Raw genomic sequence first — 23,171 nt, 5'->3', positions numbered from 1 at the left:
CAATTCTCACTATCAATTCAAGACCCAGATGATTTCCTAGCACTACAAACCATTCGTAAAACACTAGACGGCATACCCGGTTCTAATTACTTCTTATCAAGGGACTTCACGTGCCGCCGCCGCACTTGGCCTCTCTCAGAGACACATGCGCCGCCGCCGCCACTCCGGCCACCTTTACCCGCCATCGGAAAGTTAACAGGCCTCGTGGAAGTCACAATCGTTCCCAGAAGAATCACCGGAACAATCGACCAGGTTAAAGCCTCAATTGAAGATCTGTTTATTCTGGGTTTTGGACGTTGGGTTTACGGCGGCGGCGGAGGTGGTGGTGGTGGGAATTGGGGGTGTGGGTTTCGTGGGTCAGTGTTGGATTGTCGCCGGGGTTTGCGTTTGTTGCTGACCATTGTGTTGGTGGGTTTGTGGGTGGATTGAGTCATTATTATGCTCTGATTGTGAGAAAATGGAAGCTCCGGCGAGTTGTGATGGAAGCTCCGGCGAGTTGACGGAATTGGAAGCTCCGGATTGAGTTATTATTATGATCCGGTGATGGAATTGGGGTTTTTGGTTTGGTTTGGAAGATGTAATTGGGTTTGGGAGGGGAGGTTGGTGGGTTTGGTGGTGGTTGCTGGAGGTTGAATGGTGGGGTGAAGGTGGGTGTTTGTGGTGGGTTTGGTGGTGGTGGATGAGTTATGGAAGAAAGAGATAGTGTTACAAAACTTTTTGCAGGTGTAGCCTAAAAGACTAATATGCCCTCACATGCACCTCACGTGAGGGTATTTAACTGAGTTTTTATAACCCAGTTAGCGTAAAGGACAAAACTTGTAGGAAAAAAAAGTTTACAAGTACACCGTCTGCAAGGAAACTAAAAAAGGACACAAACCGTAATTCGTCTTATTTTAAAGGACAAAATCTGTAATTGGGTCAAGAATAATTCAATCACACGAATTGGTGATCAAAACAATATGAATCAAAAGCAGATTTAAATGTTTAGTCTCACGTGACGTCACGTGGGCAGAATCTTGATGACTTTTGACAATCATGAAACCCTCGGATCCAAAAACCTATAATCGATGAAGATCACAACTCCCACTTAATAATAATAATAATAATAATCCCAAATGGATTTCGTGGAATTGGAAGCAATCGAAGGCCTACGATGGTCATGGAACTCATGGCCAGTCTCCAAACCCGAATCAAACAATCTCGTAATCCCCTTATCAATTATGCAAACCCCATTGATGAAATTCACAGACCTCCCCTTATTATCCTACGATCCACTCATCTGTTCCCGTTGCGGCTCCGTTCTAAACCCCTACGCCCGTGTCGATTACCCGTCTCGTATCTGGGTCTGCCCGTTCTGTTACCAGAAGAATTCGTTTCCACGATCCTATGCAGACATTGGGGAGAATAATATCCCGGCTGAGCTCTTTCCCACTTACAGTACTGTCGAATACCAATTGGGTCATCAAGGTTTGATGAAATTGAACAGCTTGCCTCCGACCCGGATGAATTCGGTTTCGAATTCGGGGTATAATTGGGAAAGTGGGACTGGGAATGGAGTGAAGTTGAATTCTTTGTCGTTTTCGTCGGGTTCGTTGTCGAGTTTGGATCAGCGGGGTGGAGGGGGGAGAGGGGTGGGGATTGGGATTGTGTTTGTGGTGGACGCATGTTCGAGTGAGGAGGAGCTGCAGGCGATTAAGAATGAGTTGTTGTTGGTGGTTGGGCAGTTGCCGGAGAATGTGAAGGTGGGGTTGGTTGTGTTTGATTCGATGGTGAGAGTTTATGATCTTGCGTTTACGGATTGTTTGCGGGTCGTGGTTTTCCATGGAGAGCGCGAGCTTTCGTCTAGCCAGGTATGTTATCGCCATTAATGAGTTGTCGTGGTATGTTGGATATCTTATAAGTAGGGCATACATAGGTAAAACCAGTGGGTACGCGTTGTTTTGTTAGATTAAGAGTCAGTTGTCAAGTTGAATATCACTTTGAAGCCATGGAAATTGACCTAATAGGAGTAGTCGAGTATCAAATTGATAACTTCGATTTTCCTAGCTCCAACCTTTTGTGATTGAATATTCAAAGAGCTATAGCAAGTTCTTTCTAAGTTCAGTCTCTCTCTTATTAACTATGCCTGTGTACATAATACGTTCAAAGTTAGTAGAACGAATGTAATTAGGATCAAGGACAAGATGTGAAATCATATTAAATGAAGATAATGCATATCGGTGTCGCTACTTGCAATGCAGTTAAGCATCACTAGTAGGCTTATATGAATGTGAGAAGATAATAGGGATGTTCACTGTCCGGTTTTGATGGTTCTTATGTCTAACTGTAGTCTGTAAACCAAACCGTTAGTAAAATATTTGATATTTGAAAACCGCACCGTTACTAATGGTTTAGTTCCACGGTTTGGGCTTTAATGTTATCACTCTTGGTTTGATCCAAATTCACATCAGCTCTCCATGTTCAGATTATTAATATTCTCACTATTTTTATTATCGATAATTATAGAAATAATAGAAATATTGATTTTGAGTTTTTGAGTCACAGTCGACCCTTGGCCACTTAGTACTTACGCGACCACTTAGTACTTACGCGTATCTCACTTAGGGTTAGGAGTTGAATACTTTAGTGGGCTCATATAAGTTAGATTAGCCAGTTAACCCCAGTTTATTTTAAATAAATTAACCCAGTTTTATTAATTAAGTCTAATATAAAAAACTAAGTATATATATAGAATATTTTTTAAAAATTAATATATAATACAAGCTTACGGTTTGGTCCTGGTCTTTACGGCTGGTTTTCGATGTAAACCGTTCGCTACAGTTTGCAATTTTTGAAACCAACCGAGCGAAAAATATGAAAAAAAATTACCGTGAAACCAAAGCGATAACCAGTTTGCATGGTTCTAAACTGAACCGTGATCACCCCTAGAAGATACAAGATAGTATGGGAACGATGTTAAAGAAATCATTGAGAGCATATCATTGTGGAAGAAACTTTTGTTAGGATATCAAAATGATCATGCAAATAGATATTGTGCATGCTTTGAAAGTATTGAGTTTAGGGTAAAGCTGTTTGATGTAGCTTTTCAGTTTTTTGCTCTTACATAAATAACATTTTTTTTATCGTCAAAACTCTCAAGGTAAATCGTACCATTCTATAGAAAGAGGATTATACACCAAGCATAACTTTTAGTATTTAATATTATAAAGAATCGGTCTATTTAGGCTGTTACAGAGTGTTTGGTTTTAATGGCTAAATGTAAAAACTTTAGACAAAAGAAACGAGTCATACACGTAGAATGGTTTAAAGGTAGCTCAAAGTGCATCCAACCATTTTAATCACTTTACTATAAAGCATAGTCAATTTGATTTGCTGTATTTGATGCACTCTGACTCACCGGTTTGATCTATTATGTTCACGTTGATGTTTGTGTTTGTGTTTGGAAAACATTGTTCTTTCATACTAACTGTTTATTTTCTGCATTCTTAGATGATAGATCTTCTGGGCACAAGGCAACAACTCAGAAAACCACAAGGTTCACAAAAACACAATCTCATGTTACCAATTTCCGAATGCGAGTTCAACATTGCAACCACCATTGAAGACATCCACCGCTCGCCACCACTCAAACCGGGCCAACGGCCCCCACGGTGCACCGGAAACGCTATACTCGTTTCCATAGCCCTTCTAGAAGCGTGCTCGGTCCACACTGGATCCCGTGTCATGCTTTTCACATCCGGGCCCGCAACCATCGGACCTGGTCCAATCGCAAGCCAAGACCTCAACAACTCAATCCGAACGCACGCGACATTAACGCTGGTCACACTCCATTTTATTATAAATCGTGCGAGTTTTACAAACAGATATCAGATAAAATGACCGATTTGTCCTCGGTTCTTGATCTTTTTGCGTGTTCTCTCGATCAAGTTGGAGTAGCTGAGATGCGGGCCCCGGTCGAGAAATCGGGTGGGTTCGTAATGCTAGCCGAGTCTTTTGAATCAGACCAATTTAGAAAATGCTTACGTCACATTTTCAAGCGTGATGAACACGGGTTTTTAAACATGTGTTTCGACGCGAGTATTGAGATCATTACCACAAAAGGCGTGAAAATACGTGGGGCAATCGGTCCGTGCGTTTCGCTTCGTAAAAAGAATGCGTCGGTTAGCGAGAACGAGGACGGTGAAGGCGGGACCCACACATGGAAGCTCGGAACAATAACTGATAAAACGTGCATCGCGTTCTTTTTTGAAGTAAGCGAGGAACAAAAACCGCAACCTGGGACCGCGTTTTTTATCCAGTTTGTTACAAAATACCGACATGGAAACATGGGGTTTAGAAAACGAGTCACGTCGGCTGCGAGACGGTGGGTTAGTGGCGGTGCATCCGAGATCACAGCCGGGTTTGACCAGGAGACCGCGGGTGCAGTCATGGCTCGACTTGCAGTTCATGAAACGAGTAAGAATTTCCCTCGTGAGGTGGTTCGGTGGCTCGATAAGGAGTTGATTAGTTTTGCATCAAAGTTTGGTGACTACATACCCGAAGACCCGTCATCGTTTCGTCTCTCTACAACTTTCTCTCTCTACCCGCAGTTCATGTATCATTTAAGACGGTCTCAGTTTATAGACGTGTTCAATACGAGTCCCGATGAAACCACGTTTTTTCAAATAATGTTGAATCGCAAAGGAGTTGTCGGGTCGTTAATCATGATTCAACCGACACTTTTACAATACTCGTTTAACGGGCCTCCGGTTCCCGTTTTGTTAGACGTGTGCTCGTTGTCACCGGATGTGATTTTGCTATTTGATTCTTATTTTTATGTTGTGATTCATTATGGGTCTAAAATAGCGCAATGGAAGAAGATGGGGTATGACCGAGACCCGAACCATGAGGGTTTTAGGAAGTTGTTAGAGGCACCCGAGGTTGAGGTGGAGGAGCTCGTGAGTCAGCGGGTCCCAGTCCCGAAGGTTGTTAGGTGTGACCAACATAGTAGTCAGGCTAGGTTTTTGTTGGCTAAGTTGAATCCTTCTGTTACACACAAGTCGAGTTATGTGGCTGGGTCCGAGGTTATTATGACCGATGATGTGAGCTTGCAAGTGTTTATTGAGCATTTGCAAGAGTTGGCGGTTCAGGGTTGATCGAGTATCGGTTTTGTTGTTGTGGTATAGATGTGTTTCGGTTCTAGTTCGGTTTGAACCTGTAATTGAAAGTTCTGGTTATTGGAAATGTGAAACAATTGGTTAGGTTATGGTTCGATTTGGGTGTTAATTTTGTGGTTGAGTGAGTTTAGTATATGTTTTGGCTTTTAACAATTTTAATACAGGTTAATGAGTTTATTACATCAAGGAAAACAATTATGGTGTGACTATCAAACAAAAGCTTTTTTGGTTCACTTTTAGTTGCTAAAATCTTCTAAGAGCATTCTATTTGGTAAACTTTGTGGTGACATCGGTAAAATATAAGAAGTGGTTATGAGTGAAGAAGAAAATAAAATATTACTATTCATCAGTATATTTGGAGTATATTTGGGAAGGTACTTCTTAGGACCTCACCCCAGCCTTCTCATTTAAAAAAAGAAACAAGAACTAAGGGTATGTGTAGTGCAGGGGCTATAAAATGGGACGACTTGCGTCAGCTCGCAAAAAGTGGGTTTTTGTTTTAGAGGTGTGATGATGTTGTAGTCATATATATATATATATATATATAGAGAGAGAGAGAGAGAGAGAGAGAGAGGAGGGTTAACGTACAATAATAGGTTATCCTACATTAGATACGCGAGACCCTACACCACCAGATCCTAATTGCAATTAAAACTACGCGGTGGCATAATTGTAATTAAATCAAAAAAATACTTCTCGCACAACAGATCGTCATTTGCTGCAAGCCTTCAACCATAATCAAATCATCCACAAAACTAAAGCATAATCAAAAATCGATAAACCCATTATCGCTATAGTTTAATAATCTTCAAATTGATCAAAAATTGTTGATTTAATCAATAGAATTGATGTGTAGGAGGCTTTAGAATCATCAATCGATTAGAAATTGTATAATAATACACTTAATTGAGCTATGATTAGGGTTCATGTTTAAACGTTCTGCACAAAAACTTTAAACGTTCTGGACTTTTTGTACAGAACTTCTAAATTTTTTGTCTAGAACTTCTAAAGTAAAAAGTTTAGGCCAAAATGAAGAAAAAGTTTAAACGTTCTGACAAAAAATGAACAAAAAGTTTAAACGTTTAACTAATACGTTCTGATCAAAACTACAAATTTAAACGTTCTGACCAAAACGAACACCTTTAAACGTTCAAGTTTAGATGTTCTGTACCAAAACTTTAGAAGTTCTAACAAAAGGTTTAGAAGTTCTATACAAAAAACTTTAGAAGTTCTATACAAAAACTTTATACGTTTTGTTTAAACGTATTATACGTACTGTTTAAACGTTCAGAACAAAAATCAATTAAACTTTAAAAGTTCAGTACAAAAAGTTTATACGTTCTGTTTATACGTTTTAGGTTCATGTTAATACGTTCAATGTTAAAACCCATAAACTCAAACTCAAAATTGATAACTGAAACTTCAAATTGATGATTAATTGGATCAATTTCAAAGTTTAATTGATCAATTAGTTCATCAATTTCAATTTCAATTGATCAATTTGATAGACTAACCTGTGAACAACTCGTGACGGAGAAAGATGGTGTTCACGACGGTAACGTTGATGGTCGCGACGGTGAATACAATCGTTAGACGGTGACGAATTGATGAACGGTGATAGTGAAGGCGGACGGAATCGATGGAAGCAGTGGATCATAATTGATGAAATTTACAATATTGTCATCGCGTGATTTTGAAATCAACAGTGTAGGAACTCGCGTACGTAATGTATGATTAGGGATTATTGTATTGGGTCTTTTATCTATATATATATATATATATATATATATATATATATATATACTACATATAAAGAGTGAGTGATGGGCAAAATTAAGAGCATCATTTTAAGAGTTTTACAACTCATAAAGCATAAAGTACAACTTTAAATAAGGGTAATATAGTCTTTGCAAACATAAAATACTTTAACCAATTTAGTTTCAAAAAAAACTTACAATAATAGTCCTTTAACTTTAACCAATTTTTATAAACTTATTATATTGTTACAAATTTACCCCTTCTTTAAAACCAACTACCCCCACGATTTTTAACAATCGTAATTTTTTTACACGTTAATATTTTTTATAAAAAAAAATATACCATAAAAACAAGCATTTTATTTTTTTTAATTTGAGTATGATATTGTTGTACTTTTTTATTTTATAATGTTAACATATTACGTGATACCTGTAATGACCAACAATAGATCGAGTCATGTGAGCTCGGGTCATGTGTCGAACCGGATTAGGGTCAGAACGTGTCAATACAAAAAAAAAGTTAATTTTGTTCAAGTTTGTATAGGTTTAGGTTGAAAGTAGTCAAGTCATAACAAGTTCGGGTTAGAACGATGTCATGTCGAAACGGGATTCAGCTTAAAATAGGTTGGTTTAAGAAATAATTTAATTGAAATAGTTGTATATTTCAATTTTACTTCTTGATTTTCGGCACTGAGTACGTGCATTCAGGCATTAGTTACACGGATGACATTGTTTACACGTACTGCGACTTATCAACGCGTGTATTGTGCCACGTAACGAGCGTAGCACAAGCGGTTACGCGTTCGATTATGTTTGTGAACTCACCCGCTGCATCGCGCGAGCACCCGTCTAGTATATATATATACTAGCTTTTAACCCGCGTGTTACGCGTATTATTTTTAGTTTTTTTAATAATTGTTTTTTTTAATATTGTTTATGTATATTTTTCATGTCGGATGTGTTTAGATATTAAACTTAAATGTTACATGAACTTATAAAATATGTTATATTTATTAGTTGTAGTTAAAATATAGTTTGTTTTGTTTTTTGTTTATATCTCAAATGGGTCTCATTGGTCTAGCAGTTAAATGTGACCCAACATTTTGTTATTTAAGATGAGAATTTTCGTCTTAATATACATGAACGCATAAAGAAATTTATATGGTTTGTGTTATTTTCGTTTGTATTGAGTTGTTACTGTTCGTTGGTGATGTAAAGCATATATGTTGTTTCATGGATCACCAAAAATGGGCTCTCATGTGTCTGTCAATTAATATAGCTCAACATTTTGTTTTTTGTTGTTTAAAATATGTATTCTGTGCTTGATAGTGAATTAAACTTTTAATAAATTGATGTATTTGAATTTCTATAAGCAAATTCTAGTTCCATGCCTATCTAAAATGAGTACGTCATGTGTTATCATTTTACTTTTGGGAGAATTATTAATTTATTATATTTTTTCTAGTATGATGTTTAGTTTGTATATTTCTTATTATTTTGTATGTATTTGTTATATTTATAGATTTTGTAGTTTAGTTATTGTTGTGTATTAAAAGAGCATTAAATTTGTTAATTAGTTTTTATTCTTATCAAATATAATAGAAGTTATATTAGTTTATGAATTATATTAACAAAAATTTTATGATCATATTTAAAAACTAAGTTTTTAAAATTTTATTTTTTATTAATAATGTATACGTTTTTAATATTTTATACATATATTTTTGTATTATGAAGTTTTGTAGATTTATTTCTTTTTTATAATTTAAAAGGGGTAATAATTGGAAAGCGTCATTTGAAAGTGACGCTATAATGATAATAACCCGCATTGAGAAACTCTTTTCTCGTCTTCTTAATCAAATCTTTCGTTTCATCTAACAATTAGAAACCCCAAGTTAATATTCCCCTTAATTAGGACGAATTTTGTTGTTAAGTGGAAGTTTTGTAGTTTGTTGAAGGGATTTGTGTTTGTTATTGGTTTATTTGATCAAACATTGTGTCAATAACAATTTACAACCACTTTTAAAATAATATATTGGTTTAAATAATCTCAACTATCACTTTTTGGCCACTGTCGATCATAACTAACGAAATGAATAATGACAGTCCCACCTTTTATCATTTTTTTTCCTACCAATGAACCATGACTAATGAAATCCTAACGTTGTTAGTTTTCATGATGTGACATTCTTATTTGGCATATATGTGGCATGCTTATGTGATATATTGCACTGCCACCACCATTACCACCACGACCGCCACCACCACCAGTTTCCTAAAAATATTAAATATTTTATATATCTTTTATTGGGTGAATTTTGACTTTTGAAGTCAAGCCAACAAGTTTAAAAAGAAGATAATAAACTATTAATATGAATCTTGTCATTTTAGAGTTCACATTGTACTTCAATTAAGCAAATGATAATACAAGCTTTAATCTTGATGGCTCCTCCTGTCAAATATGAAGTTGATATTATGACTCATTTATAAACAGTCCATTACAAAGCATGATCACAAATAAATTGTGTATACCTGTGGTATCTTTTTTATCAGAAGAATTATATTTTGAGGATACAATGGAGCTAAAATAGCATTCATTTTTTGTCAAGGTATTTATAAAATTATGTCAAGGTTAGGTTGGACTGCGTGAACCCGTTAGCATGATTATAAAAACACAATGCTATAAATTTCAGACGACTTTTAACCCGTGTGACCCATATGACTCTTTTAGGATTATGTTTTATTCTTTCTTCTAGTATTGTTAATTAGAACTTGTAAATGTAGAAAGTTTTTCTAAAAATGTTTATATAAATATATATCTATAGTTACTACTCTAAAAATATACGCTATTTATTGTAACTTCTAGATGTATTTCCGATCAGCTTACATATTAATTTAAGCTTATAAAAGAACCGAACATTAACCGACTGTTCGGCTGGAAGTTCATCTTCGTTTATTTAAAAAATGAACAAACATGAACATGCATTTTTTTGTTCATTTATGTTCGTGAGCATCCGGTTATGTTCGTTTATTTACGTTGATGTATGTACGTTCGTTTATGTTTTATAAATATCTAAGTGGTTATATATATATATATATATATATATATATATATATATATATATATATATATATATATATATATATATATATATATGAAAATAAAAAGGGCTCGTTAAAATGAATAAGGTAAATTTAAGCCACTAATTTAGATGTGTTTTCTGGATAAATTATGATGTATTAGACTTGTTCACTTCCATTGCAAACTGTTCATTTAGATTTTAAATGAACGGACATACATGCACACAGACATTCCCTTATTTTTTATGAACGAACATGAACAAAGTAATTATAAGGTACCTTAGAATACCAAGGATTCCATTATACCAACGGCCTAGTGTTTCCATTTTCTGAAAAACGAAGCTAAATATTTTGGTCTAAATGTAAAAAATATGTAACCTCCATTATGACTGAATCTCAATCAAATACGCTTCTTGTTAACAATGGACTGTTTATGATTTATAACCCGCATCAATTGAGAAAGAAACCAACACCTTAAAATTTAACTTTCTGAACTTGTTGTATTGATGCATGAAGATATTTATTCCAGAATTAACCTTGTTTTCAACATGCTTGATATCTGATGATAAAATATCAGTAAGTTGCTACTCGTTACCCAAAACAACATCAGCAATGTTCTTGAAATAAGATTTTATAATCATGTCAAATGCTTCAACATTTGGGATTCTTTTGCAATAGAAAGTTGGTATTACCTACAAATGATTATTGTCTTTTTAGTTTTTTAATAAACAAATTATATTAGTGATCATACTATTGTTGTAACAAAAATAATTATCAAAGGTAAAACAAAGTTGCATACATTTTCTTTTTACCTAATTACAGAGACTTCATTCCCGTCTCATAAAACATGACTTGTCTCACAAAAATGTATTTTTTGCTCATTTTTGACGAACTTTGCCGATAATAAAACCTTGAGTGTAGTACCAAGACACTCTCATAAGATTGCTACTTCATAGAAATAGCACGCAACTCAAGTTGCAAGAATAATTCTTCGTTTTTAATATGCAAAATTATATTATTTATTTATGTGCAAAACTGCATATATCATAAAACCTTAAAAAATTAACGAAAAAACCTAATTAATAAAGAACTATGAATCTTTAATAGTTAACAAAGGCCGATCTTAAATATAGAATAAAAACCAATCAATTTTAGGTATACATATAGATTAGGGGAAATGATACAACTTACTTATTGAATTCGATTTGAAATTAGCATAATAAGAAAAAGACGCATAAAAATGATTCAAAATTAGTGCGCAATTAATGTGTTGCTAAAGAGATGAAATCGCACCATGGAATAGTTGAATGAAAGGTAAGGTTTTGTAATTGTGAAGATAGAGAAAGACTTTCAATCCACCATGACATTCGCTCAGTCTTCTCCTTGTTTCAATCCACATCAGCAATAAGGTGGGTGTGAGCAAGAGGAAAAGGTTAAGATGAATTTTTATGACCCGTGGGCTATCCGGGTTTCATTAGAAGCCTCATACCCGTCAAAGCGGTTCAAACGCATAAAAAGACTCCAATTACAAATGAAGCAATCTTGTGGCTTGAGAGGGCCGAAGAGTGACCAGAGTGCAACGCGTAGGATATTAAAGGTTTCGTTTGTATTACGAGGTTATTTTATATTACTCATTCTAATATATATATATATATATATATATAATTTTAATTTTAATTTTGTGTATTGTAAGGAAGTTAATAATTATATACTTAGGATTTGATGATGAAAATTGTTTCACAAATAAATTAGATGTTATAACCCGGTTTAAAATTTATATGGGTTTGGTAAAACTCATGACCTGCTTCTTTTTTTTAATATAAAATTATTTATTAATTATAAAGCATATCTTTTTAAAAAAAATAAATATTAATTTTTAATATATCTCTATTTTATAGGATTTTCATATCAAATATTTTGTGAGATTAATTTTTAATTTAATGAGATGTTATAACATGTTTAAGGTCTGTCTGGGTTTGATAAGACCCATACCCGTGAATTCGGGTCAAATGCATGAGAAACCTCCTTAAAAATCAAGCAATCCGTTGGCTTCCATAAAAAGGGGGAGCGACCACATCGCGACACGTGTGATTTTTGAGCTTCGTTTATATATATATATATTATATGGATAATTGCAAATTTACATGTCAACTCAAAAAGAAAGATTTGCGGTTTTTTTTGCCGTGGTTTGTTCAAATTTGTTATTTCTGTCCAAAAGTTTAAAGTTGTTATTTCCGTTCTTAGAGTTTAATTTTCATTGCAATTTTCATCTTGATGGTTTGTTAATATCTGCTATTGCAGTCAAACATATGTTAAAGAGATGGACGAAAATGACAAAAGAAATAAATTCTAATAACAGATGTAACATCCCAAATTTCAAATAATAATATTTTATATTATTCATAATGGAAAAGTTTACTTGGATTAATAAATAAAATAATAAAAGAGGAAAAGAGAAGTAGGCTAATTAGATGGATTAATCATGGACTAAAAATGAAAGATGGGCCTTAGGTCCATGGGCTTAAGGGAAATACCCCCTTAAACCCTAAATCTTTCCATTTCCATCCATCTTATCCATTTTACACCTCCAAGGCACACACTTCTCTTACCATTTACGGCCGCAATTAGAAGAGAGAGATCCAAGACCGAAATCAAGCCTAATATAGATAGATCTTCATTATACAAGATAGATTCAAGGTCATAGTTCATAAACAAGCTAACCCGAAGCCTAGAAACGCTTAAAGGTACGTGCTTTAATCCTAAAAGTTACGTTTTTATGGACCTATGATTGTGAAACTTAAACATAGAACATATCGGGTCTAGTTAAATCTTAAAGTAGCAAACTTGATGCTTAAAATGGACGCAATGATCTCATGGTTCGATATGGCTCATAAAGGAAAACCCTAGATCTAGTAAAGAACGTTTCATGGTTAAAGGTTCGAGCTTTATGCTAAAAACGAACTAGATTTGGATGATGGAATGTTAGCAAATGAAAAACGATTAAGGGGTCTGTGAAATGGGAAGTTATTAACCGTAGTATAGCCTAAATGGAGTCTAAAGAATGAATAAAATGTATTGTATGCATTAGACGAGGGATTCTTGGTGCCTAGAACCTTCACCATGAATTCTCGGTCAACGCGAGAACCTAGTCAACAAGGGATCTCGGCCAGAAAAGGGATCTCGGTCAGAAAAGAATTTTCGGTCAAACGAGCATTCGGTCAAACATGAGTTTTCGGTCAAGGGTTCTCGGTCAAACTGGGTTCTCGGCCACACAGTTCTCTGTTTGATGTTGGGCCTGAACCTAATTGTAAAACCCCAATTTTAGGGCCTAGGCGTGTGACCACAAGTTGGTACCTCTTTTGTAAATAAATCAGAGTTGCGGGTTTTACTTTAAGCGGAAGTCTTTAATAAAATATTATTATTTGAAAACTTATTAAACTCTCGGGTTTAAATACCCGTTGAATGTTTCAAATACATTTCTTTTGAAAACATATTTCCTTTATAATATTTTGAAATGAAATATCTGAGCCATCAGATAACATCTAATGACTATAACTCCAATCTTCTATTCCTCTTTGCTTGTATAGTCTAATATTTCTTGTTTCCCTGTAACATGGGGGAAAAATACGTCAGCACAAAGCTGGTGAATAACGCTGACTCTAAAATATCTTTTCAATACCTTTGTGAAACCAACAATAATACCTTTGTGACTACTCATTAGGCACCTAACTAAATTGGGTTCAAATTACCCTAAGTACCTTGTACAATTAATTATATACACAAATCATTTCTCATTAAGCTTCCGGAGACATGTTGATGATTTGCATGGCCTCGGGAAAATGCCGAGTCACCATGTATGAATGGATCCAAACACATGTATACTCTTAATCAGAGTGTCCGTTTCTTATTATTGTACACAAAGTTTTAAGGATTCGTAAATCCTATGCAAACATTCAGACTCAATATAAAAGGTTTGGGGCGTATTCACCTTGTCTGTTTATAATCAGTTTCTGATACTGATTCCTGATTTCTGTTCTCTTCCTCTTGTTTTGTTACCTCGGACCTATAGTACGAGAATAACCTTGGTATAAATAACTAGATCAGCGATCTAGCTTTAGACCTTTAGTCAATTTTGGTATAACTTCAACCTTGATAAAATCATTTGTTTATAAGACATTTGGACCTTTAGTCCTCTTCTTTATTTTATCGATTATATGCTACGTTTCTTTTTCAGGAAGAAACGTATATACTGAGTTTCTTCTTCAAGAAGAAACATTCATTTCATAATTATAATCTCTTGTATTATATTTCTCAGTCATAAAGAAATACTATTTTTGACTATAACCTTCGCTTAAGAAAAGTTATATAATACTTAATTGTAATCAAGGTTCGGCTATATCTCCGACTATGGTCTAAGCCATTTATAATAATATAATAATAACTTAGGCAGAACCCCTTACCTCGCACGGGTATTCGGAGTTAGATATTCCTAAGTTTATACGAGCAACACTTCTACTCTATACTCACGTTTATTGAGGCGTTCTTGATCCACTTTCCTTGGCACGCAAATCGAGGCGTTGTTCACATGTCGCCGGGTCGTGCACGTACTTCGAGATAGAATGTCAGGTTTCTTGAGTGGCACGCACTTCGAGGAAACACCGGGTATTTGGCACGGATTATGAGGTAATGATTGTCGGGTCGGTGGCAAGCAAAACGATGTTCGGCACGCAAACCGAGGTAGAGAGAGAATGGAATTCTAGTGAGAGAGAGTGGTTGTGATGTGTGGAAAATGAGCCGGTTCCTTCCCGTTTTATAGCCAACTTTGGATCCCATCGCGGTACGCGATAGTTTCCATTTTCAACACCGTCGCGTACCGCGACGGGTACCTTTCTGCATGCCCGTCACGTGTTGACACGTGGCCTGACACGTCTGCCACGTGTCATGCCCTGCTACCACGTGTCACCAGAGGTGACACGTGTGTGATGTGTCATCACGGCCCATCGCGTACCGCGATAGCCGTCTCCTGGCGGCTCTTGGCGAAGTGAGCGTGCGAAGTGCAAAGTGCGCCACATTGCGCCCCACGCCCGTCCCCGTCGCCGTCGCCGTCGAGATAGAATGTCAGGTTTCTTGAGTGGCACGCACTTCGAGGAAACACCGGGTATTTGGCACGGATTATGAGGTAATGATTGTCGGGTCGGTGGCAAGCAAAACGATGTTCGGCACGCAAACCGAGGTAGAGAGAGAATGGAATTCTAGTGAGAGAGAGTGGTTGTGATGTGTGGAAAATGAGCCGGTTCCTTCCCGTTTTATAGCCAACTTTGGATCCCATCGCGGTACGCGATAGTTTCCATTTTCAACACCGTCGCGTACCGCGACGGGTACCTTTCTGCATGCCCGTCACGTGTTGACACGTGGCCTGACACGTCTGCCACGTGTCATGCCCTGCTACCACGTGTCACCAGAGGTGACACGTGTGTGATGTGTCATCACGGCCCATCGCGTACCGCGATAGCCGTCTCCTGGCGGCTCTTGGCGAAGCGAGCGTGCGAAGTGCAAAGTGCGCCACATTGCGCCCCACGCCATCGTCCTCGTCCTCGCCCGAGCCCGAGCGCGAGCGCGTGCGCGTCGGGTGCTACGCACCCTCCGCTAGGACCACTTGGTGCATGATATTCATAAAAGAATATTACTATGGAAAATCTCTTCCTTATAAAGAGCTTCCATTTCTTTACCACTTCCAATGTGGGATGGATTCCATTTCCCTTATTTATACCTTGGTGGAATGTTTCCACTTTCTTACATCTTCCAATGTGGGATGGAATTTCTTTCATGTAAGTAAACTTAACTTAGGAAATATTTTTATTTCCTTATTTTTCTTATATTTCCTTATTTAATATTTTTTCATGACTTGTCTTGAGATTATTTTGATCCCTCAACTTTCATAATTTGTCAAATTTGGATCGAAATTTTGGGGATGTTACACTAATTGGGCCAGATACTCTAATAGGACAGCTGGGCCTGAGTTAACAGAGCCCGCATGAAGCAGCCCATGTCAAAATTGAAACATATTAGCCCATTGCCTTAAGTTTAACGATAAGCCCAACTTAGAAAATAACCTAAAATGTTAATAGAAAATGTGTTAAGATAGTTAATGAAAATAACCCCAGCCAGGGGCTCTGCCCCTTGGACCCCGCTAGGGGCTGCCGCCCCTAGAACCCTGCTGCCAGGGGCGCTGCCCCCGGACCCTCGTTCGTTGTGGGATATATATAGATAGAAATACGATATAAGTAGCAATAGTTAATTGATACATGTACATATTATACAATTAGCCGTGCACTGCTCAAGAAAGGGATTACCATAAACGGTGAACGTAACCGACTTCAGGTGAGTTTCTAGCCCCATTTCCTTGTTATGTTTTTGGGGCTGTGTGTATACTCGATGTGATAGTTAATACACTTACCTTAACTTGTAAGTGTATGCCTTATATGGTTTATATGTTATGTATGTATATCTTAAATGTGAATGAAAGCTTGTCGGTATGTGAACGATCTTCGGATATTGCACATGCTAACAAGGGAGGTATGTTTATGATAGATGAATGTGTATGATAGATATATGTACAATATATGAATACGTATGAATGATTAAAGAAAGTATGTATGTTATGGGTATGTAAAGACGGTATTTACGAAGATGAAGAAAGAGGGACCAGACCCTAATAATATCTGAGATAGAAGGGACCAGACCCTAATAATATTTGAGATAGAGAAGTAAAAAGGGACCAGACCCTAATAATATCTGAGATAGACAAGAAAAGGATCAGACCCCCATAATATCTGAGATAGACAAAGGAAAGAGGGACCAGACCCTAATAATATCTGAGATAGAATGGACAGTAATTATAAAGTATGAACGTAATAAAATATGTACGTATGAGTTAGAGTACGAAATAAAAGTAAATTAGTAAAATAATTATTATGTATCTTCGGATGCATGATTGAAGGTAAGTGATTGTATGGTATGATGTATGATTAACTAGAACTCACTCAGCGTAGCTGACTTTTAGTATGCACGCAGGTGAGTAGGATGCGACCGCTGGCGTGAGCGGGACACATGGCAGAAGAATAGAAGCCTGGCATATGAAGATCTGCTGTGTTTTATAAGTTATGTTTTAAATTTTGAAAGACAAGAAGAATGTTTTAAGACATGTTTATGATTTGATATGTAACGTTTTATGAAAGTTTTATTGTTCCGTGTAAGGTTTTAATTAACTCTGATAAATATAACTGCGCTTATGAGTAAATCCAACACCAAATGTAGAGCACCGGTAACGGGGCCTTACAACAGAAATAACAAATTTTAAACTTTTGAATTAGAATTAAAATAACGATTTTGAACAAACCACATTAACGAGAAACCACATCTCTCTCAATAAAAAAAAGTGTGAATGGTAATTTGAACGTGTGAATAGAATACTCTTACTCAAGTTTAATATACCAAACTTAAACTGTTTAAGTGATTTATGATTTTTTTTTTCAATTTTAACTAAAATAATAAGTAATTAGTCTACATCTTTGTGATTGGATCGACGACTTTACGTCAACATTTTTATTGTTTAGGCGTTTTGATAGTTTCATGCAACATTATGTAAGGTTATAAATATCTTTTTAAAAAAAAAGTTAAATATTAATATTTATTATATCTCTATTTTATAGATTTTTTCATATCAAATATTTGTTGAGATTAATTTTTTATTTCATGAGATGTTATAACCCGTTTAAGAAATATCTAGGTTTGGTGAGACCCATACCCATGCATTCGGGTCAAATGCATGAGAAGCCTCCATTTAAAAATCAAGCAAATCTGGTGGCTCCAAAAAATGGGGAGTGACCACATCGCGACACGTAGGATTTTTATGTTTTCGTTTATATATATATATATATATATATATATATATATATAGGATTTGGTTCATTTCAGAAGTGTTTTTAGCGCGAGAAATGAATCCAACCAATCACATTTTTTTCTTTTATTTTATCATTAATTTATTGATGAGGGTATTATAGTAAAATGTGTATTTTTTTCCTATATGGTAAGTCATTATTTATGTGGAAGTTACAGTAAATTTATTCTTAGATTTCTATATATCCAAATCAATCTATATGTTTTTTTTTATCAAATTCAATTTGAAAATTGGTGTGCTTTAAAATAAAAAATATAAGCTGAAACAATGTAATACTACTATAGTCTTTTGACGCACATTATATGTTGTTTAATCCATATTATCTTTTTTTTTTAATTTAAATTTCAAACGTCTATTATTTAATTCAATATGGATAAAACAAATCTTGTTATACCAAATCAATATGGCACACATTCATCGTTTTATGGTTAACTTGATCTCATAGATGTGTACAATATAACAACAAAGTCAGTTGCAATTCAAGATCTTATTATACCAATTTTCTTGACCTATTGACAAATCTTGGTTTGGACAAAAACATTTCTGACAACCAACCTAGATAAACAAAACTTTTTGGAATCACATAAACAAAATCTATTAACAATAAAATCAAATACTTATTGAGTAACTCAAGCAAAACACTACGTCCCATACATGAGTTAAAACCAATAAACAAACTAGTCATTATTTGCATATTCCTTCATCAAACAAAGCAGTCATCCTGAACTAATAAGCTCCAAAATATATGATTCTAGTGTTTACGTCTGAGCGAGCCTCCCTGTTTGTCATGTCACCTTTGATAGCAGAATCTATCATTCGTTTCAACAATAAAACAAAAAACAAAGTTTAAAAAGATTAAATATTAATGCAACCAATTTTCATATCAACTATATTAGTATAAAAATATATAAACAAATATATATAACACCTTCACATATCATCATACAACTACACTTTCTACACTTGTTCATAATACCACCTACATAGATAATCATATTATTCATAATGTACCGTGTAAGAACTTTTGAGATTTTTAATGGTCGTGTAGGGATATTCCTACATATATACACCATTAAACTAACCACACAATTATAGAGACTACACATATGCAGCCTATAAATCCTTACACAACCATTAACTACGCATATGCAAAGTAAATCCTAAACAACCAAAACATAACATAATTCGAACTCAAATTGATACTTACACAGAATACACAATTTGCAAATAAATCTTGTATAACCTACAAATAATAGATTGTATAGTTAAATTAACACCTAAACAACACAATTTGAATATAAACTCTACAAAGCTTAAACATAACCAAATGTATACTCAAACTAACACCTCCACAAGTTGCACACTTTGCAGATAATTCATACACAACATACACATAACAAAATGCATACTCAAACTAACACCTACACAGCCTACACATTTTGCAGATAAACCTTACGCATCATACACATAATTGAATGTCTACTCAAACTAAGACCTTCACACCTTCACAACCTACACAGTTTGCAGATAAACTCTACACAGCCTACACATAACAAAATATATACTCAAATCAACACCTACACAACCTACACATAACAGAATGTATACACCAATTAACACCTACACGACCTACACAATTTGCAGGCAACCCCTACACAGATACAAATACATATTATTACACTAACCACTCATTGTTAACTCTAGCTGGATAATCTTACACAACCCACACAGTTTGCAAATAATTCTACACAAACGGCACATATACAAATACATATCATTAGACTATCCAAACAATAATGTAGCTTTATACTAAAAAACCCCTAAATAATTTATCATAAAAATTATCATAATTAAAATAAAAAAATAGCACCAAACAATTATGTTTAGTAGTTTTGGTTTAAATAGAAAAAGAAATTGCCCAAAAACTATTTTTTTTAAATCCTACTTTTACCCAACTCATCAACGAATTGATGTTCAGATTACGAATTTGGTATATTGATTAATAAATCGAGGTGTATCTAGATATTACAAAAAAAAATGATACTAACCTTAGTATAAATAACCAATCAACGTATTGGAGATTGAGGTTCTGCATATTCTGGAAATCGATTGGTGAATTAGAGATTGAAGATTGTGAGATTTCATTAGATGCAAAAAAAAGGGGGAATTACTATGGAGATCGATCATGATGATGGATGTTGATTAATGATTAGGGCATAAAAAAGGGGAACTGCTTCTGCGAATGTACGCTACATTGATCAACCCTGCATCTGAAAGACTAATATGCCCTTTTACTCAAAAAACCAGTTATCATATTATTTTATTAATTACAACTATGCCACTATTAATCTACACCATTGATTGCACATGATTAATGGTCAAGATCAACTTCTCGCACTTCTCGCTATAAAATTACTTCTCGCATGAACTATCCCATATATATATATATATATATATGCGTACACATCACACACATACATATATATGCCCCTAAAAAAAATAATAATAATAATGATAATAATAATAATAATAATAATAATAATAATAATAATAATACACACAAACAGTAGGGCGGGGTATTAAAAAAAAGTCACCTCATTTTAGGCTCAATTGTTGCCAACTACATACAGCCTAACTAACACCACTTTGTATAGTGTGTATTTCAGTTTCCTAAAATTCATGCATATGGATCATTAGCAATAAATTTTAAAATGATTAAAAATTGTTATAATTAAGAAAAACAATTTCAGATGTATTAGTTTTGTTTTTATTTGAGAAAAACGTAGGCAGCTTGTATTGTAAGCTTTAAGGAATATTCAGAAAAATGTATATTTAGGTACATGCATTATTTTCATAAGACCTAGTTGAAGAATACATTATTTTTTTATTTTAAGTACATTGTAAAAGCAAAAAGATAATGGTTTTTTTTTTTATTTTATTTTTTCTTTTCATTATAGAAGTTATATGTATAGGAACGAAAGAAAGGCAGAAAGGCAGGCAACGGAATTTATTCTTGTTGAAGTTTTTATCAAATTTTGTCCATTCTTTACGGCTTTTTCTCAAGAAAAGAAAAATGAGAGGAAAAGAATGGGGAACAATATCGAAAAGTAAAACAATATTCAATACGGAAATCCCCACAACCTTTTTTTTCTTCATAAAATACATGATAAGATAAGAGATTCAAAGAAAAATATATTAAATGTTAAGTTTTTTAAAATCAAGACAGAATTACAGAAATTGTTCTTTATGTTTATAACAAATTTCACTGGTGGTCCTTTATCTTTCAAATTGATGATTATTGTCCTTTACGTTTAAAAATGTCACACCTTTTGTCCTTTAGGTTTAACCCCGTTAAAAAATCTCGTTAAGTTGTGTCATGTGCTGCTCACGTGAAGGTATTATTGTAATTTTACACTACTAAAAAAAACATTTTAGTTTTAACCCAAAACTCATCTTCTTCTTCATAATACCATTTCTTCTAACCTACCTGCAACCAAACACCAAGCCGGCCCTACGAATTCAACCACTGCCATCATAGCTTCACCTCCGGCGAGCCACCAACGCCGTCTTCTCAGGCAAGCCACCGACACTGCCAGCGGAACCACCATACACCATTCTCTCTCTCTCTCTCTCATCCACCAACACCACCACCACCACTGCCGTCCAATCAAAACGAAACCCAAATCAAAATCCATTAGCATATTCTGGAAAATCCGAACCTAATAGAAAGCCCATTCATCATCCTCGGCCAAATCGGAAGCCTATCAAAGTTCATTCGCCCAAATCGGAAGCCTAATAAAAGTTCATTCTTTCGATTCCGGCCAAATCGGAACCCTAATTAAAGCTCCATTAAAGTATTACGACTCGATCTACCTGAAACCCACGTTCCGTACAGTCACCGGCATTTGGGGATTGAATACGGATGATTTTGTCGCCGATGGTGGTAGTTAATAGGTGGTGTTTGCAAGTCTTCACCGCCGGCGGTGGTCCACGTTTTTCCGGCAAGTGAGAGAGAGAGAGAGACCATGTGGTGCTCCCCGTTTTTCAGGCAATACTAGTGGCGGGGTTCGACTGGCGGTTGCTACCGCTAAAGATGGTATGGAGAAAACCCACAAAGCAAGATTGAACTTAGATCTGGTGGTGAGGTTTGGTCGGTGACAGCGTCCTTCTGAGTTGGTGGTGTGGTGGTGGCGGCGGCGATGGAGGTGGAAGTCGGTGGCGGCGATAGAGGGTGAAGTACGGGAGGGAGGTTGGAGATGATGATTAAATAAATGGGTAAAAGGACTAATTTGCCCTCATGTGCAATGCACATGACCAGAGTTAACGAAAAAAACTAACTGGGTTAGGCCTAAAGGACAAAAGGTGTGACATTTTTAAACGTAAAGGACAATAATCATCAATTTGAAAGATAAAGGACAACCAGTGAAGTTTGGGGTAAACATAAAGGACAATTTCTATAATTCTGTCTAAAATCAATTAGCATATTGATTTGCACGAATTAAGAGTTGGAACTAGTTTTGAAAAAAAATTTAGTATAAAACTTCAGAATCTTTCATACTTATCATTCTAACAAATTTGTACAATCAATTATCTTAATATTTGCCTTCAACTTAATCATTTGTTTCACCTAAGGCCTAAGGGCATCTATAGTGGAGGGGTACACACGCCTCTTTTTCCCACCACACCAACCCCACCTAGACATTTTAGTGGTTGAAGCTCTTGTAATAAATTAAATTAACTTTTGAAATTATATTAATAAAATAATTTAAAAGAAGTGAGGTGATGTAGGTGATAGAGGCTGGTTGAATTAATGATGGGACCACCCCTCCCCACCCAAGACCCATTGGGTCAACATGTGTAGCGGTATTGTTGCGTTTTAAGGGTGTCAAATGGGATAGGCAAACGCCCCCCTATGCTTGCCCTATGCGCACACATCACAAACATTAGCTAATGTGAAGAGAACTTATAATGGGGCTCATCCACCTTTACAAACTCTAACGTGAAAGAGGGAAAAATTATGTCAATAAACGAAATGCAAGCATGAAGAAGAGGGGAAGAGAGAGACGTTTGTCACTACGAACAGTCTGTGGAAGGAGGGAGGGCGTTTTGTGAGAGAGGCATGGCCATATGAGGTTCATGAGCCAGTCGGTTTTTATCAGAAAAAATCAATGTACGATGTGGGAGCTTTGCTATATTACTAATGCTCTAAATGATAAA

The 23,171-nt window shown here is 35.4% G+C and overlaps 1 pseudogene across 1 annotated transcript; it reads left to right on the top strand.

Moving 5' to 3' along the window:
• Positions 1-1,029: 1,029 nt before the first annotated feature.
• LOC143634805 (protein transport protein SEC23 G-like) lies at positions 1,030-5,434 on the top strand (annotated as a pseudogene). The gene is made up of 2 exons (XR_013153929.1): positions 1,030-1,850; positions 3,490-5,434. The product of XR_013153929.1 is annotated as a protein transport protein SEC23 G-like (transcript).
• The last annotated feature ends 17,737 nt before the right edge of the window (positions 5,435-23,171 follow it).

Source organism: Bidens hawaiensis, unplaced genomic scaffold (assembly GCF_021521415.1).
Source record: "Bidens hawaiensis isolate Kalapana, Puna unplaced genomic scaffold, B.hawaiensis_p1.1 tig00000512_1, whole genome shotgun sequence".
In the NCBI taxonomy this organism is placed as follows: Eukaryota; Viridiplantae; Streptophyta; class Magnoliopsida; order Asterales; family Asteraceae; genus Bidens; species Bidens hawaiensis.
The sequence above is the reverse complement of the archived record's forward strand: the minus strand, read 5'-3'. Positions and strand labels throughout refer to the sequence as shown.